At 43.0% G+C, this 17,628-nt stretch overlaps 1 protein-coding gene and 1 long non-coding RNA gene across 6 annotated transcripts in view; one reads left to right on the top strand and one right to left on the bottom strand.

Moving 5' to 3' along the window:
- The window catches only part of NR5A2 (nuclear receptor subfamily 5 group A member 2), a 138,857-nt gene that overhangs the window by 94,042 nt on the left and 27,187 nt on the right, over positions 1–17,628 (bottom strand). The window lies entirely within an intron of this gene.
- LOC144315294 (uncharacterized) lies at positions 329–17,020 on the top strand. The gene is made up of 3 exons (XR_013381036.1): positions 329–384; positions 4,143–4,219; positions 16,528–17,020. It is a non-coding gene; the product is annotated as an uncharacterized LOC144315294 (long non-coding RNA).

Here is a 17,628-nt window from a genome sequence, read left to right as displayed (position 1 = left end):
GTAAACCACCTAAATGAGACACTCCTTTTAGAAGGAAATGCTGGACCAAAAAAAAAAAAAAAAATGGAAAAGATAGTCTAATAGTAAGTTATCCTAAAACTTTTAATCCACTAATGTTCTATGATTTAAAACAAATAAAATATGGTTAGCCCGCAGCCAAAAAAAAAAAAAAAAAATTCCTGGGCATGAATCACTGCTTACATTCTTTTCCATCCACAAACAATTTCGTTTGGGAAAGTTGCCACATAGTATCGACAGTGACAACAAATGGCATTGTCCCGTGAACATCTGTTTCCGACTCCCACACTGATACTGCAGGCTGAGTACTTAGGAGTTAGTTGGTCTTCACAAGTTGCTGAGCCACAAAGGAACTGGAAATCACTGGTACGTTGAGGTTTTATTATTGGAACACAGGAAAACTTTATCATCATGCTGGGAAGTTCTGTATCTTTTGAAATATTGGAACCGGGGTTATGTTAGCACATTAAACCATGCGGAAGACTACTTCTGAAGAAAAGGGAGAAAAAAAATTGTTTCTTGTCTATTATGTCCTTGGGTTGAGGTTCCCACTCAATCTTCATATAACTTCCTCACCCACCCTCAACTGAAAACTACTTTGTTTCTTAAAGATGTTATTGAGTTTAGTTTCTTTTTAAAATTAAAAGAACTGAATACCAAAGAAATTCTAAGCCAAACACGGTAAATAAACACTATTGTTTCTTAACCAAAAAAAAAAAAAAAAAATCAAATGAAACCAGAAGAGCTTTTATATACACTTGTACTTGTTCTAAATTCAAACTACTATGCTTATGTTTTCTGAAAACCTGGTTACAGAAGGTTCAAAAAGACTCCTGTTATATCCTCACCTTAGTCCAAAATGATTTTTAAAAAAAAGGAAGGCAAAGAGCAGCTGGAGAAAAAGCTAATATGAATGGGATAAATGGAGAGGTGGACACAGGACATAGACATGGGACTTTTGCCTTTGCAGTGGAACGTATAAGGATATGGTTTATGCTAGCTCATCAATAACCAAGTGCATAGGACAGATTTCTGCTCTATTTTACACTTTTTCTCTGATTGGCATTTACTTTTAACAAAAGCAATCATGGAAGTGGAAATTACCCACAACAGTAATTCTAAATCAATGTCTGCTCAAATTACTTGCACACTCAAAATTAATTTGCATATTGCTGAAGCAAAGAGGCTTCCCTCTTTTCTGTGGTTAAAAATGGGGCCACATATTTAGGAAGTGCCAGGTGGGATGTGCAATCAACATCTGACTTGCGTGTACTTTTTAAACGTTTCATTCTAAACAGACATTGGAACATATTCTAGAATATATTGTTTGTCTTGTTTGACATTGCACATAGCAGGCCCACAAAAACATTGCTAAATGAAATAATCACAGAGCTGTCTCACTGATCATTGGAAAATAATAAATTTCTACTGGAGAGGGGCAATTCTAATACTTATTTTCCCTACAGGATGATCTCTTTCATCAGAATACACCTATAGTTTGTGAATAAGTAATTGATGTTTTTTTTTTAAAAAAAATAATCTTATTACTAGATACCACTTCTGTGTAATTTCATATCCTGAAAATCACCAAACCATGACTATATTTAAAAAATAATTACTACCGTAACTACTTATGGGAAAACATATTCACATGTGGAGGAGTAAATCTTCATTAATTCTGCTCTCTCTACCTATTAAAAACAGAACAAAAGTACTTGAAATTTGTGTTTCTCTCACTTTCAACTAGTTTCATAATCGGTTCTCAAATGATCTTACTCATAATTTAGTTCTCAAACAGAAACAAATGAATAAGACAATCAGAAACTCGAAGTAGATCTGTCATGTTCATGCATGTGAGTCCTCTTGTTATAAAAAATAAAATAGAAATGTTTCCCCAATGCCCGTTACACAGACACAACTCCTCTGCCCTGTGTTCTCGCACGGATCAACTCTATGATACATTCTTTGTAAATTCTGATTATGCGTTCACAAGCCTGTCCCTCCTGCCACGGGTGGCTTGTGAGCAGGGACAAGGTATGTTTGCTACATTCATCAATCAGGGAACTGTGGCTCAGGGTTACATATAAAAGGCTTTGACCAAAGCCATAGATAGAGCTCACTGGTGGCCCCGGTGAAACTGAGACCAGGCTGCCCAGCGTGTAACCCCCACCTTCCAACTTGAACCGCACTGATTGATCACCCATAGATGTCATCTGATAATAACCAAATAAGTTAACAAAAAGGCAAGCCATCAGTGCTGATTTTAGTAAGGAAGTAAAGATAAAATTCTTCATCACACCTTGTGTCACCCAGAGGAAACATCGGCCTGCCAATTTTACAAACATGCCAGTAAAAGAATTTCCTTGGCAAACAGACAGCATGGAAATGTCCTTTTTAAAAATCAATTAACCCCCTAAATTCATGAGCTTGCTAGAAACATTTCCTATGCCATGGAATACAAGGCTCACTGAGATGCTCTTCCCCTTTCTATTTCTGGAATCTTCTTTTGTTCATACATGCTAATAATAGTGGCAGAGTTGGGGGGTTATTTATAGTCCAGAAAGCAGTATGACTCTGTGAACACTTTATTCATTTATATTTCCTGTGTTTATTGTTACCTTACCTTTTTGGTAATTTAAAGTGTTCCTCCAAGATTTTATTTAGTAACAAATTACCTGTAAATAGATTTTCTTTTAATATATAAAAGCCTATATTTAGGCTTGATAAAATATTTTACTCCCATTTCCGTATTAACTAAAAACAGATTTCGACGTGGGGGAGGGGCATAAAATGTTTCCCCGAAAATTGTATATGAAAACTTATTATTTGACCTTTGGGTGTTTTGATTAAAAGATTTTCATGTGTGTCATGGTTCGCACATTCTCAAATCACTCAAATTTCATCTTGCTTTTGAAGGAAAATTGCTATTATAGCTAATCTACTGTTTATTTATTAATCAATAGACTATAATTTTAAAAGGTATCTGATTACTATGCAATATGGTTAGAAAATTTAATGCTAAAAAATGCATACTTTGTTCCCCTCATCCCCAAACTGCTTTCTAGAGTAAGTGGTGATACCTAGGAATCTGCTTTGAAGCTAATGGGTTTTCTGGTATAAGAAGCATCCAAAAGTGGCAAGATTAATTTTGCCACATTTACTTCTGCTATTCCTTCACCTTGATTTTTGATAAGTTACTTACATCCTGTCCCTTTGTAAGTACTTCTTTATCAACAGTTATGCCAAACACGGAGCAAATCTTCCCCACATCTAAGGCAATAAAAAGTATATATATTGTCAACCTCAACCAACATCCCATATCCATACAGCCTTTTATTACACAGCACATGCTGTTTTATCACAAATTCAAACTGAAGATGGTTTTTTAAACTGATCGACTATTTTTTAAGCCGATCAACTTTTAAGATCTTCAGGGAAAAAATCTGTTAAACATTCTAATCGGCTCCACCTCAGTGAGAGGCTGAGTAACACAGGTGGTACAGGCACTTCTGGTCTCATTGAATATCAGCTCAGCTTTTCATCACAACCTTAAAATCTACTAGAATGGAGATAATTAGGTTTTTTTTAAATCTGAAATCGTCTATTTAGAAAAACAATCAGCATTTAATTATAGCATTCAATCTCAAAAGCTCTCTTTGAATAAAAATATTTTTTATTCCTCTGCTCTACAACTGATCCAACTAAGAGGATCAGGGAAAGTGGGGGCAATTATGTAGATGTTTATTCACTAATTCTCAATATGGGATAATTTAACAACTGGATTTGCCCTACACTCAAATGTAATACAATAGAGTCTGGGCGCTGTTGTCAGTTTAAGTACCTTTCAATGTGTTTTTACCTAATGTTTTGTTTTGGTAAAGTTAAAGCTAAATAAATACTCCTTACTTCAGAAACCTTTGTGAAATATTGCATCTGTGCAGCAAAGTGCTTTCAAGTCTAAGGTAATTATTGATATATTAAGGTTTTTTTCTACTTCCTCAGGTGAAGTAGGATAAGGGCTCAAAGCTATAAAAAAAAACAAAAATTCAAAAGCAGTTGAAATAGTATTTTGTGGATATGAGTTCCCTTCTCTGAAAGTGTTTTGTATGGTACATTTAATTTAGAAATCGAAGAACACTAATCAGAGTGGTTCTACATAGGATGCCACTGATCCCTAAACTCTCACCAGTCAGCCATCTGGGTAAGTAGTCCACCTCATAAAAGGATATCTATCTAGGAAAAGTAGGAAGTTTGGTTCTCATTTCAAAAGATAAGTATGCCACCACGTTTCCGTCATTCCCTATAAATTCTTCCAGAATTCTCCCATTTACTTGATGGCCAACACACAGACTGACACTGCTGAACCTCATTTCTGCTCATGCTCATACCTAATCAGGCGGGCTTCTCACAGAGCAAAACCCAGCAATTCACACCAGCTCTAATTCACACTTGTTTATACATTCAATTTTTAGAACAGTTTCTATTAAATGTTACGATGCAGAAAGCACCTATGAAATCTCCTGCTTAGGATCCCTGGGTGGCTCAGCTAGGTTTAGCGCCTGCCTTTGGCCCAGGGTGCGATCCTGGAGTCCCAGGATCGAGTCCCACATCAGGCTCCCGGCATGGAGCCTGCTTCTCCCTCCTCCTGTGTCTCTGCCTCTCTCTCTCTCTCTCTCACTCTATGTCTATCATAAATAAATAAATCTTAAAAAAAAAAAGAAAGAAATCTCTGCTTAATTATTTTATTGAAAGGATATTCTTGACTTGTAGACTACTTACAAATAAAAACCGCAAGACACTAGCAAAAATACGTCTTGGTTCCTAGAAGTTGTGAGACAGCCTTCTTGCTCTCATTACTTTTCTATTTTTTTTTTTTTTAGGTTTATTTATTTATGAGATAGAGACGGGCAGAGACACAGGCAGAGGGAGAAGCAGGCTCCATGCAGGGAGCGTGACGCAGGACTCGATCCCGGGACCCCAGGGTCACGGCCTGGGCCCAAGGCAGACACTCAACCGCTGAGCCACCCAGGCATCCCAGCTCTCACTACTTTTCACACCAAAAGTCTGCGCAAAGGTGCTCTGCTGTCCATTCATTTAATTAACACATACTCAGGCAGTCGCGGTGGCTCAGCGGTTTAGCACCAGGGCGTGATCGTGGGATGGAGTCCCACGTCGGGCTCCCTGCATGGAGCCTGCTTCTCCCTCTGCCTGTGTCTCTGCCTCTCTCTCTCTCTCTGTGTGTGTCTCTCATGAATAAATAAATAAAATCTTTAAAAAAAATTAACACATACTCCTTTGGTGCCAATATTTATTTATTTATTTATTTATGGAAAAGTGGCTGACATAGAATCATAAAATATTTAAAGTGCATATTGTGATGAGTCAACAAATGTATAGGTATGAAAGAAGTGCATGTATTTGTATATGTGAGCAAATCAGAAGACTTGTACCTGCACCTAATAAGCTTCAGCTTCATAAACCTTCCTGTGTTCGGGCACTTTCTAGGGTCTCCATGGATCCAAGCAATTGTACACACAAGATCTGTGTTTGCAAAATTTGCAAAAGAGAAGACATTCATACATTCTCTTTCATCAAGAAAAACTTCCTAGGTGATCCCTGGGTGTTTCAGTAGTTTAGCACCTGCCTTCGGACCAGGAGGTGATCCTGGAGACCCAGGATCGAGTCCTCCATCGGGCTCCCCGCAGGGAGCCTGCTTCTCCCTCTCCCTGTGTCTCTGCATCTCTCTCTGTGTCTCTCATGAATAAATAAATAAAATCTTTAAAACAAAACAAAAAAAAATCAAAATAAGAAAGAAAGAAAAAGGAAGGAAGGAAGGAAGGAAGGAAGGAAGGAAGGAAGGAAGGAAGGAAGGGAAAGAATGAAAGAAAGAAAGAAAGAGAGAGAGAGAGAGAAAGAAAGAAAGAAAGAAAGAAAGAAAGAAAGAAAGAAAGAAAGAGAAAGAAAGAAAGAGAGAGAGAGAGAAAGAAAGAAAGAAAGAAAGAGAAAGAAAGAAAAACTTCCTAAACTGTAAACTTCAGGATCCATAGAGCTGGAGTCTATCTCTGCGGCAAGTGACCACTGACTGGAGCTAATATATGAACTGGCAAGAAGTTTTTTCAACTGCAAAGATATCAGAGAAAATAATACCACTTTTTTTTTCTCCAATGCCTAGAAGTAAGTAAGGCGCTAAGTAATGGGAAACCAAGACCTTTTGGAATATCAGGAGATTGAAGGATTCTAATAGATAAAGCACTCATTACTATTAACAGGGTGATTAATTCTAGTGTGACATATTCATGCTCATCTATAATTTTGTATGAATCCCTGGATTTTTTTAAGATTATTTATTTATTTATGTATTTATTTATTTATTTATTCATGAGACACACAGACTGAGAGAGAGAGGCAGAGACCCAGGCAGAGGGAGAAGCAGGTTCCCTGCACAGAGCCTGATTCGGGATTCGATCCGGAATCCCAGGATCACAACCTGAGCTGAAGGCAGGCGCACAACCGTTGAGCCACCCGAGCATCCTGAATCCCTGGATTTGTCTAATAATCCAAACACTGCCCACTGCTCTGCACTGGGCAGAGAGAAGCACTGACAAGACCATCCCTTCTGTAGTTGATGTTAATATAGAGAGAAAGTTGAAAAGTTTTCAGAAGGACAAAGTCAACTTAAGGATTGGAATTTTATCCTCATTAAACGGACTATGGAGGAAAACAAACTGGGCCTATGTCCAGGCACTGACTCAAATTTTGGGTCAAATTCTTCTAAAGAATCCATACTAAGGTAAGACAAAATACTTTTATTTATTTATTTTTTTAATTTTTATTTATTTATGATAGTCACAGAGAGAGAGAGAGAGAGGCAGAGACATAGGCAGAGGGAGAAGCAGGCTCCATGCACCAGGAGCCTGATGTGGGATTCGATCCCAGGTCTCCAGGATCGCGCCCTGGGCCAAAGGCAGGTGCCAAACCGCTGCGCCACCCAGGGATCCCGACAAAATACTTTTAAAGGTCACATTCTACACCTTTAAAACAAGAGATCCAAAGTTCCCATCTTCCTTCAGCTCAGAGCCAATCTTAGAACAAAAAAGTCATGTGGGGCAAGCCCTAAATGTTCTCAGCTATTCATTTCCCTGTGTGCCACTCAGATCGAATTTTGCAACCTGGTCAGTTTGATTAGCATAGAGATCCATTTAAAAAAAAAAGATTTTATTTATTTGAGAGAGCGTGCACGCACGCGTATGAGCAGGGGGAGGGGCAGAGGGAAAGGGAGAAGCAGACTCCCAGTTGAGCAGGGAGCCCAATGCAGGGCTTGATTCCAGGACCCAGGGATCATGACCTGAGTGCAAGGCAGACGTTTAACCAACCAAGCCACCCAGGTGCCCCAGGGATCCAGTCTTAACAAGTCTGGGGATGCCTGGATGGCTCCGCTAGTTAAGTGTCGACCCTTGGTTTTGGCTCAGGTCATGATATCAGCTGAGATCAAGCCCTGTGTCAGGCTCCACACTGAGCACGGAGCCTGCTTAGGATTCTCTCTCCTTCCCAAACCCCTCCTAGGCACTCGCTTCTCTCCCTAAAAAGAACAGACAACTTGGGCAGCCCGGGTGGCTCAAGAGGTTTAGCACCACCTTCAGCCCAGGGCATGATCCTGGAGACCCGGGATCAAGTCCCGCATCAGGCTCCTTGCAGGGAGCCTGCTTCTCCCTTTGCCTGTGTCTCTGCCTCTCTCTCTGTCATGAATAAATAAATAAGATCTTTAAAAAAAAAAAAAAAAAAAGACAACTGTTAACAACAAAACCAGAACAAGACTCTTCTGTCTGAATTACTGAAACAAGTTTGGATCTCTTATTGACAATATTTTTAGGTTTTCATTTAGCAGCTACTCAACAAGTAATTAAATAAAAGGTTAGGATCAAGTGGAGGGTAACCTCATGCTTTCACCATATTGACAGACCCAGAGGGAGTGACGTGATAAGCAAGAAAAGGTTTAAGTTGTATATAAAAAAATGTCTGTTAAGCTCTGAAATAGATTGCCGAGGATGGTAGAGAATCCCTCCCTTTCAGAAGAGCTTGAATTCTATCTGCATAGGGTGGGTTAGCTGTGTTCTCTTGAATAAAAATGGGGATCTGGGGATGCCTGGGTGGCCCAGCGGTTGAGCATCTGCCTTGGGCTCAGGGTCCCTGCATCAGGGTCCCCGCAGGGAGCCTGCTTCTCCCTCTGCCTGTGTCTCTGCCTTTCTGTGTCTCTCATGGATAAATAAATAAATAAATAAAACCTTAAGAAAAAAATAAAGGGATCAGAATAAACCAGTAATTCACAAAGAGGACAACAAAGGACCAACTCTGGCATCTGAAACTATGTGTTCAGGGAGGTCTCTAGAACATCTGCAGTCCTTGATAATAGAGATTCTGGTTCCCCTTCTCAAGAAATGGCTCTCAATGGCTTAAGTCAAAAACTGGTATCTTCTTGTCTCATCTTTTCCTCTCAAAACCCTTTTTGGCATGTTCTGGAAGCTTTGTGCCAACATATATCCTGAATCTATCCACTTCTCCCCGTCTCCACTATCACGGCCCTCTCTAAGCCATCATAATAGCTCTCCTGGCCTGCTGGATCCCCTACTTCCCTTTAACCTATTTCCCACCTGCAACCAGAGCACCATTTTTATAATGAGGATTTGATGGAGTCAGTCCATTGCTTAAAATCCTCCTATAATTTCTTGTTCCAAACAGAAAAAAAAAAAAAAAATCTAAGCCCTCCATGAGCTGGACCACGTGAAATTGTCCTACTTATCGAGACGAACTTTCCCCCTCAATCGCAGATTTCTATGCCCTTTGGCTCTCCTCATGCTTCTTGAAAACACCAAGCTAGTTTCTACCTCAGGGCTTTTGCACTTGCTATTCCTGGACCTGGACTTCTGTATCTCCAGATTTAGCAACATTACTTCTCTACTGCTAGAGATTTTAGCTCAAGTATCATCAGCTCTTCATATCACTTCTCTGATACGAAGAGCTCCCTCCCTCCCCATGCTCCACTTACTCTTTTACGCTATCAGTTCTCATTATTTTTATTGGCTTGTTTATCATCTGTTTCCCTTCCACGAGAGTGTGAACACTAATAAAAGCGGTACCCTGGTTTATCTTGTTCACTACAATGTCCCCTGGTCTGGAAGAGGACTTGGCAGTGTGGGTATGTAGTGAACATATGCTGAGCGAAGGAAGGAATGATTCATCAGGTTGGAGCTAGGACCAAGAATAAGGAATTTTAAAAGCTTGTGTGTGATCACTTTAAGTACATTGGGCCAGACAGCCCCTCTTCAACTCTTCAACATATATTTAAAAAAATATATATTTACATATAAATATATATTCATATATAAATATAATTATATATTATATTAATTATATATTATGTTAATTATATTAATTATAAATATATATTTATATATATAAACTTGATGCCATTAAATCAATGACTAAGACATAAACAGCAACAGATCAGTCTGAGATTAAACTTCAAAAAAAAAAAAACAACCACAAAACATCCTGGTCAAAAAAATATGTTATATTGAAGAAATAGTAAAACATCATGTTTATTTAAATTAAACATGAAACAAAGACCAAGACCTCAAATACATACATGTCACCAATAACTGAAATTCACCTAGAGGCAAAAGGCCAACTTGAAAGAATAATAAGTATGTGAAAGATAACAACCATGTACCTTCTTTGCAACGACGACGAGAAAATTTAAGCGACACCTAGAAGAAACAATAGTGGAATGCACTACCAACTAAACTCTGGGGAACAAAGGAGAATCTAGACGAAAACCAAAATCAGGAAATAACACAGTTCACATATATCCAACAGTCGCTATGGTGTAATATTTCCAATCCGCCCAGGTCTCATGTACTTACTCTCTGCTGGTGGCTTCCCCGCCTTGAATAAAACCCAGGGAGGGGGAGGAGGAAGACCTGGGTAGCCCTGCTCACCTAGCGGTAGGGGGTCTAGTTGTGCCTCAGGCCACTTCCCCACACACTCAGCCCTCAGCTACTGGAGTTATTCACAGTTCCCCAGAAGCATGATGCCAAGGCCTCCGATTTTTGCACAAGCTGTTCTCTGCCAGCAACGTCTCCCTGACCCCCTTACTCCCACTTGCTCATCTGGCCCCACTGGGAGACTCCTCTTAGATGTTACCGCCCCTTCCAGATCATACCCCCACCTCCCACCCCAGGCCGGATTTGGTGCCTCCCAAAGAGCTTGCACTACACTCTGGGCAAATCTCTCTCTGTTTCAGTCATTATGGGACTTAAAGCCCGGTTTCTCCAGGGTCGATTTGTTGTCTTTGAGAATTAAATTGTATTTTTCAGTTTAAATAAAATCTTAACGGGATCCCTGGGTGGCTCAGGGGTTTAGCGCCTGCCTTTGGCCCAGGGCGCGATCCTGGAGTCCCAGGATCGAGTCCCGCGTCAGGCTCCTGGCGTGGAGCCTGCTTCTCCCTCCTCCTGTGTCTCTGCCTCTCTCTCTCTCTCTCTCTCTCTGTCTATCATAAATAATAAATAAATAAATATTAAAAAAAAAATCTTAAACGTTGGTTTAAACAGAGTCAGGATCATTTGCATGCCCATCTCAAGGACTTGCCCACGATTTCCAGGGTAGGATCTGCCATTGTATTTTAGAGCTGTATTAACGCCAGTGAATTCTACTTCAACTGAGAGAAGTGCCCTGGAGGGCTTAACGTGTAACCAGTGAGGACTGCTTTGGTTTTTACCTCTAGCAATTTAGCCTCGATGGACACACAGTAGGGGCTCACTAAATGTTTGATGAATGAGCTAGTGAACAAGTGAATTAATGAATATATAAAACCGGAATCTGACCTAATCCAACATCACAACAAATTATTCATGCCAGACGTGTTTTAGGGGCAGCCTGAGAGTATGATTCAACCCTAAAGAAAGATGCTAACCTCCTGGTGAAATGCAGACATAGTGTGTTTTGATGCTTTTCAAGAGCTACTACCTCAGTTGCACCCATTCAAATATATGGCTGCACTGAAGTTATGTTTTCAAGACTGCAACATTTCATTGATAAAACCATAAAAGTAATTCTCGATGGTCAAATAAGGCTCCTTTAAAAACACTCATAACCATGAATCCCAACACACGAGTGCAAAATATGAATGCCTTTAAAGCAAGTCATCCCCCACGAAAGTGAACCAGGGCTATTTTTTTTTCACTGTAAATGCCTGACTCGATTTGAACCTAATGTAAACAGCAATATGATTGTGCCCAAGCATCCCCCTCCACCTTACTTTAACGGATCCAGAACGGTTTTTTTTTTTCCTCCAAAGCTGGAGCAAGAATCAATTAAAATATATAATAACGTGTTAACTAGCTAATACAGCAGTTACCGTTAAGAGGCATTTCAGGCGTCTGAGTTTTTTAGCAGCAGACCTGTTCTTTCATTCGCTCTGTAAGATCTATAATTGAAAGAATGCCATGAGAGACGCCTTTCATCAGCTCCCTGAGTTACATTTCCCACTTTGATAACTGTACAAGGAAAATCTAAGGCACTTCAAGCTACCCAATTACATTTGATTAGCTAGTGAAAATAATGTAACAGCTTTTCATCACCCAAAGGAAAACTTTTGAAGAATTCTATTGCCAACACTTCTGCACAAACACTGATCTCTATCATTATTTTACAAGGGGAAATGGAGTATTTAGTATGTTTCTTTTTTTTTAATTAGGCAACAAGTAAAGCCTCTTGTTCATCACGACTTCAGATCAAAAAAAAAAAAAGCACAACTGTGATGATCGGATGTGTGTGGTAAAGAAACATTTGTGGTGATTTCAGTGTAGGCAGGATACAGTGGTCAAAATAAAACAACAGGCCTTCGAATGAGCCAACAGTTCAGAGAACATGTCTGAAAACAGGATATGCCCTCAAAACTCTGTGATATATACACACAAGACCTGCCAGGGAGAACCACTTGGGTGCATGGGATTCTTTTCTAGCGACTGAATGAGGGTGTGTCTTGTCTAAAATCAGGAAGATGAACCGAGAGGGCATTTAAAACACCATTCTGAGGATTGTCAGATTACCAAAAACACATATATTTAATGCTGCTTAAAAGTAAAGACACGATGCCTATGTGCTGCCTTCTCCACTGAGGAGTCTGGCTCCCTCCGAGTCTTGAGCGCATTAATTCAACGTGTATCCTGTGTCTTTCTTTATACATTTCATTCCCATAAAAATGTTTTTAATTTAAAATGAAATAATTGTACTGCTCTCCCAGGTAAAATACTCCGTCAGGAGGGTATTTAGAAACGGGATAGTCAATTCCCAGGAGGGGGTCTTGCTGTAGACTTTAAAAACCAACACCACGAACCCCTGATGAAAGGCCAGCTACATGCACGCTCCGAGGCCAGCGCTCTCCGAGGCCCCGGTGGGAGGTTACATTCCGCCTTTGCAAGGCTCTTATTGCACAATAAGGACAGACTTTGGACCTATTGGCCAATTTTTCTATCTGTCGTGTAAAGAAAAGGCATTCTTACCGAATTAGAAGTTGGATCCAGTTCGGTTGTAAAGTTAATCCCGAATGTTGTGTAACCCTAGCGACATTTCTAAATAATTCAAGATAATGTGGTTTTCTTTGAAGTTTTCTGAGAGACGTGAACAGCAGCAGGACCCAATAGTTGTGTCTACCCCAAACTGCACACACGGTTTCTGGCTGTGCCTTCAGAGCACACCATACATGAAAAATGCATAGACCTGGTCAGGGCAGCTCAGAAGCATCGCACTCGAAGTCGATTTCTAAGGAGGAGGTTAAGAGTGAGGCAAGGACCGGCAACCATCGGTGGGACCGCGGGGATGCGGCTAAAACCCAAGCAGAACCGCCTCGCCCTGTACAGAAGCCCTCCCGACTACTAGGCAGCAGCAGAAGCGTTAAGCTGTGCTTGTGGGAGAGCCCCAGGGCACACGCACGGGCACACGCACGGGCACACGCGGGCCTAGCAGTCTCTTCTGACCATTTAAGCAGACCTGCTACCCTGCCCCCCCCCCAAGAAAATGCCACCGTGTGGAAGTCACTTTGCACCGTGGGAGGACCCGAGAGAAGCTCCCAACTAGTACCACTGAAGACACCCCATTCTAGAGCTATCTACCCAACTCTCTCTGGCTTTCTCTGTCCAACCTTGGACCTTGGGCGTTCAGGTTGTCCTCCTTGCTCCATATTTCACTTGAAGGGAAAATGCAGAGATAGCCCAGGCCAGGGGCTTTGCAACCACATGGTCTCCAAACCACAATCCCGAAAAAGTACAGTAACACCCCCCCCTTAGCTATCGTTTTGCTTTCTGCGGTTTTGCTTTCTCCAGTCAACCATGCCAGGATGCCCAGGCCATTGCCCTCACTTCAGCTCATCCCGTAGGCACTTTGTGCTCTCCCTCCGGCACAGTAAGAGCAGGGAGTACGGCACAGTAAGATTGAGACCACAGTCCCATAACTTTTATTACAGTACATCGTTGCCATTGTTCTCCTACTATTACTTGTTGTTAATCTCTCACTGTGTCTAGTCTGTATATTATATGTTACCAGGTAGGAAAAGTAGTGTATGTAGGGTTGGGTACTATCTGCAGTGTCAGGCAACCACTGGGGGGTCTCGAATCACACCCCCTGCAAGGAAGGGTGGAAGGAAGGGGAATTACCGTAATGGCCCTTAGGAAGCCAGAGGCTTAAGAGAAGGAAGAAAGTAAATTGCATAAGAAAACAGAAGAGAGGAAGCCTGGGTGGCTCAGCCGGTTAGGAGTCTACCTTGGGCTCAGGTCCCGATCCCGGAGGATCCCGGAATCCAGCTCCGCAGCGGGCTCCCTGCTCAGCAGAGTCTGCTTCTCCCCGTCCCTCTGCTCCTCCCCTCCGTGCATGCTCACTCTCTCTCTCAAATAAATGAATAAAATCTTAGGAAAAAAAAAAGGCAAGAGAAAAGGAGCCTGGACAGAAAGAAAAGGAAGGATGGAATGAAGGGGAATGGAGAACAAAGAAATGGACACAGAGGGAGAGCGTCCCCGGGATGCCGGCCCGGCCCCATTGGGCTTAGCCTGGTGCCCAGAGAACCTGGAAGTGTAGACGAAATCCGGTTTTTAGTATCGGTCATTTGAGACCCGGCTGCTGGACGAGGCGACACAGTGAGCGGCGCTGCTCCCGAGTGTGGGTGGTGTTCTTGGGTTAGGATGAATGTCTTTAAAGTGAAGAATAGCTGAAATGCCCCATTTCTATGCAGCCATTCTGCAAATGGATGTTGAGCCCTCAAAGCTTTGTATGATCTACTTCCCAAGCTGTAGAAGAATAAGTCAGAGCAAAGTCATTCTTCACTTATCTTGGAAAATAAAAAGACCAATTTTACCTCACAGGTTCAGAGGGCAAAGTCCTTCAAAAGTGTGTTAAGGGGTGTCACACGTGAGTCATGTTTCCAGAGTTTTTTACCCATTACCTGACTTTGACAGTGGATACCACGTGCAGAGAGGGACCCAAGAGGCCCGCAGACCAAGGACCAAGGGAGCCCCATGTCCCCAACAATGAGGAACTGACCCGGGCAGACTTTCCACAAGATCTGGGAGCGATTTGTGCGCCCTGCTGGGCGAGGGCAAGTAAGGTGGGGAGCAGGGCCCCGCTGTTCTCTGTAAACGGGGTGCAGCTGCTTCAAGCCGACAAACTGATGCAACTGTGTCCAGTGATTATGCAGTAGGAGCTGCTGCTGGACACTGGAGGGGGGGACTGGGCAGGCCAACCTAGGACCCCCAGGTACCCCCAAGGTGGGAGACCACACTGCCACAGCCTATCTGACCACCTCATCCTTTGCCCCCTGCAGGCAGGTGCCACAAATGGCCTCAGAGGCCCAGGAGGAGGTCTCTGCCCCCATGCCAGCCCGACACCCTTGTGGTACCGACTCAGTGAACTATTCAGTACTTTCCTTCCTACAATGTCCTCCTCTAATAAAGAGGAAGGAAGGAAGGAAGGAAGGAAGGAAGGAAGGAAGGAAGGAAGGAAGGAAGGAAGGAAGGAAGGAAGGAAGGAAGGAAGAAAGGAAGGGAGGGAAGGGCCTGGATGGCTCCGTGGCTGGAGTATGTGACTCTTAATCTTGGTGTTGAGTTCAAGCCACATCGGGTGCAGAGATTACTTAAAAATAAAATCATAGGGGTGCCTGGGGGGTTCAGTGGTTGAGCATCTGCCTTCAGCTCAGGTCATGATCCCCGGGATCCTGGGATCGAATCCCACTTCGGGCTCCCCACAGGGAGCCTGCTTCTCCCTCTGCCTGTGCCTCTGCCTCTCTCTGTGTCTCTTACAAATAAATAAATAAAATCTTAAAAAATATATTTTTGGGGGATCCCTGGGTGGCTCAATGGTTTAGCGCCTGCCTTCGGCCCAGGGCATGATCCTGGAGTCCCGGGATCGAGTCCCACATCTGGCTTCCTGCCTGGAGCCTGCTTCTCCCTCTGCCTGTGTCTCTGCCTCTCTCTGTCTCTGTATCTTTCATGAATAAATAAATAAAATCTTTAAAAAAATATATATATATATTTTTTAAATAAAGAGAAAGAAAAAGAAAAGGAATTTATGTATCCTTGGGCCAATTTAAGATAAACTGTTCTGCACAGTTTAAGGGCAAGAGAGATCCTTTAAGACCTATTGTAATGGAGTATACAGATCTGGGCACCATGATAACGGCAACAATCATAAAGTACTTTACAGTTTACCAAAGACTTCCATGTGCATTTGGAAATTTTTTTCTTTTTTTTAGAGAAAGAGAGAGCATGCTAGTTGGGGGGAGCAGGGGAGGGAGGGCAGGGACACAGAGAGAGAGGGAGAGAGGATCTGAAGCAGGCTCCAGGCCCAGCTAGGTGTGGGGCTCGATCTCACAACCCTGAGATCATGCCCTAAGCCAAAATCAAGAGTCAGATGTTTAGGATGCCTGGCAGGGGGGCTCTGTGGTTGAGCGTCTGCCTTGGGCTCAGGGCATGACCCCGGGGTCCGGGATGTCCCACATGGGGCTCCCCGCAGGGAGCCTGCTTCTCCCTCTGCTTGTGTCTCTGCCTCTCTCCTTGTGTCTCTCATGAATAAATAAAATCTTAAAAAAAAAAAGGTGGGGTGGGGGAGGCCTGGGTGGCTCCATGGGTTAAGCATCTGACTCGACATCGGCTCAGGTGATGATCTCTGAGTTGTGAGATCGAGCCCCGCATTGGGCTCAGTGCTGTGCCTGGAGCCTGCTTAAGATTCTCTTTCTCCCTCTGCCTCTGCCTCTGCCCCTCCCCACCAAAATGATAAATAAAGGCAGCACATTTGTAGTAATCAAGTACGCAACTCAATGTCTCCGTGGGCCACTGTGACCCCAAGCACGACAAGGGTTGGGCAGGCACATCCTCTGCAAATAACACACTGTGTGATAGCAATAGTCCAAGTCTTTACTCAAACTCTTTGACCAAAGCGAGACCTTATTCTGTGCTCACTTCACAGGGCCGTCCTAAGGAGCAAACCAGAAGATGGCCTGAAAGCACCCAGGGCTACGGCAGGCGAATAGCGGCACAGGGAAAAGGGGCTTCTCTTGCCCTTCACCACCTGACCTGGAGCACAGCAAGCACAGTGTCGATTTTCTTCCTAGTCTCATGGTTTGTGTTCAGACACCTGATGATGGCCCAGCAGCTAAACGTGGGATCTCTCAGGTGTGGTTGGCTATTCTCATGCTCTCCTCATGAGAGGTTGGCCTCTTCTCATGATTCTAGGAGGTAACGAATAGATTCATAGGAACAGGAGGCTCATCTGTGTGTGAACAAGCAAACCCAGTACGGAGCTATGACCGTCACTCCCCACGCTCCGACCAAACACCCTGGCTTCCCGTGGAGGGAGATGCTGGCGTGGAAACTCCAAGTACAACCACCGCACTAAAACCGAGCTTCAGGAACTTAAGAGTCTCAGCGGAGTCTGCAGCTGATAGACGTACGCTCACGGAATAAAGCAAAGTTAATACTTTTAAAAAGTAACTACAAACTGGGGCGCCTGGCTGGCTCAGTCAATAGAGCACGCGACTCTTGATCCCAGGGTCGTAAGTTCGAGCCCCGTGTTTGAGTGTAGAGCTTACTTTAAAAAAAAAAGTCATCACAAACTATTAGGACAGGGATTGGCAGGAATGGGGTAGGGAGAGGCCCTTGACTACAAAGGACAACAGGGGGATCTGAGAAAGTGATAGATTGTTTTATATTTGACTGTACACTAAAGGGTCAGGGCAGGGAATAGAAATCATACCTTAATAGAAAGAACTAACACAGAGCAGTTTCAGGGTGCCTGGTGTACCTCCAGGACGTCCCTGTAAAGGACAGGGAAGGTAAGGGATACCGACCTCTGCGGTCAGGTGGGCATTTTCATCTGCCCACTAAAGAACTAGCCATGGCAGTAACAGGTATTGATGGAGAAAAGTGGATTCATCCAGGGCACAGTGAACAAGATTAAAATAATGGATTCCTGGGGCACCTGGGTGGCTCATCGGTTGGGCATCTGCCTTTGGCTCGGGTCATGGTTCCAGAGTCCCAGGATCCAGTCCCGCATCGGGTTCCCAGCAGG

This window comes from Canis aureus, chromosome 6 (assembly GCF_053574225.1).
Source record: "Canis aureus isolate CA01 chromosome 6, VMU_Caureus_v.1.0, whole genome shotgun sequence".
Taxonomy (NCBI): domain Eukaryota; kingdom Metazoa; phylum Chordata; class Mammalia; order Carnivora; family Canidae; genus Canis; species Canis aureus.
This window is presented reverse-complemented; position numbering and strand designations above follow the sequence as displayed.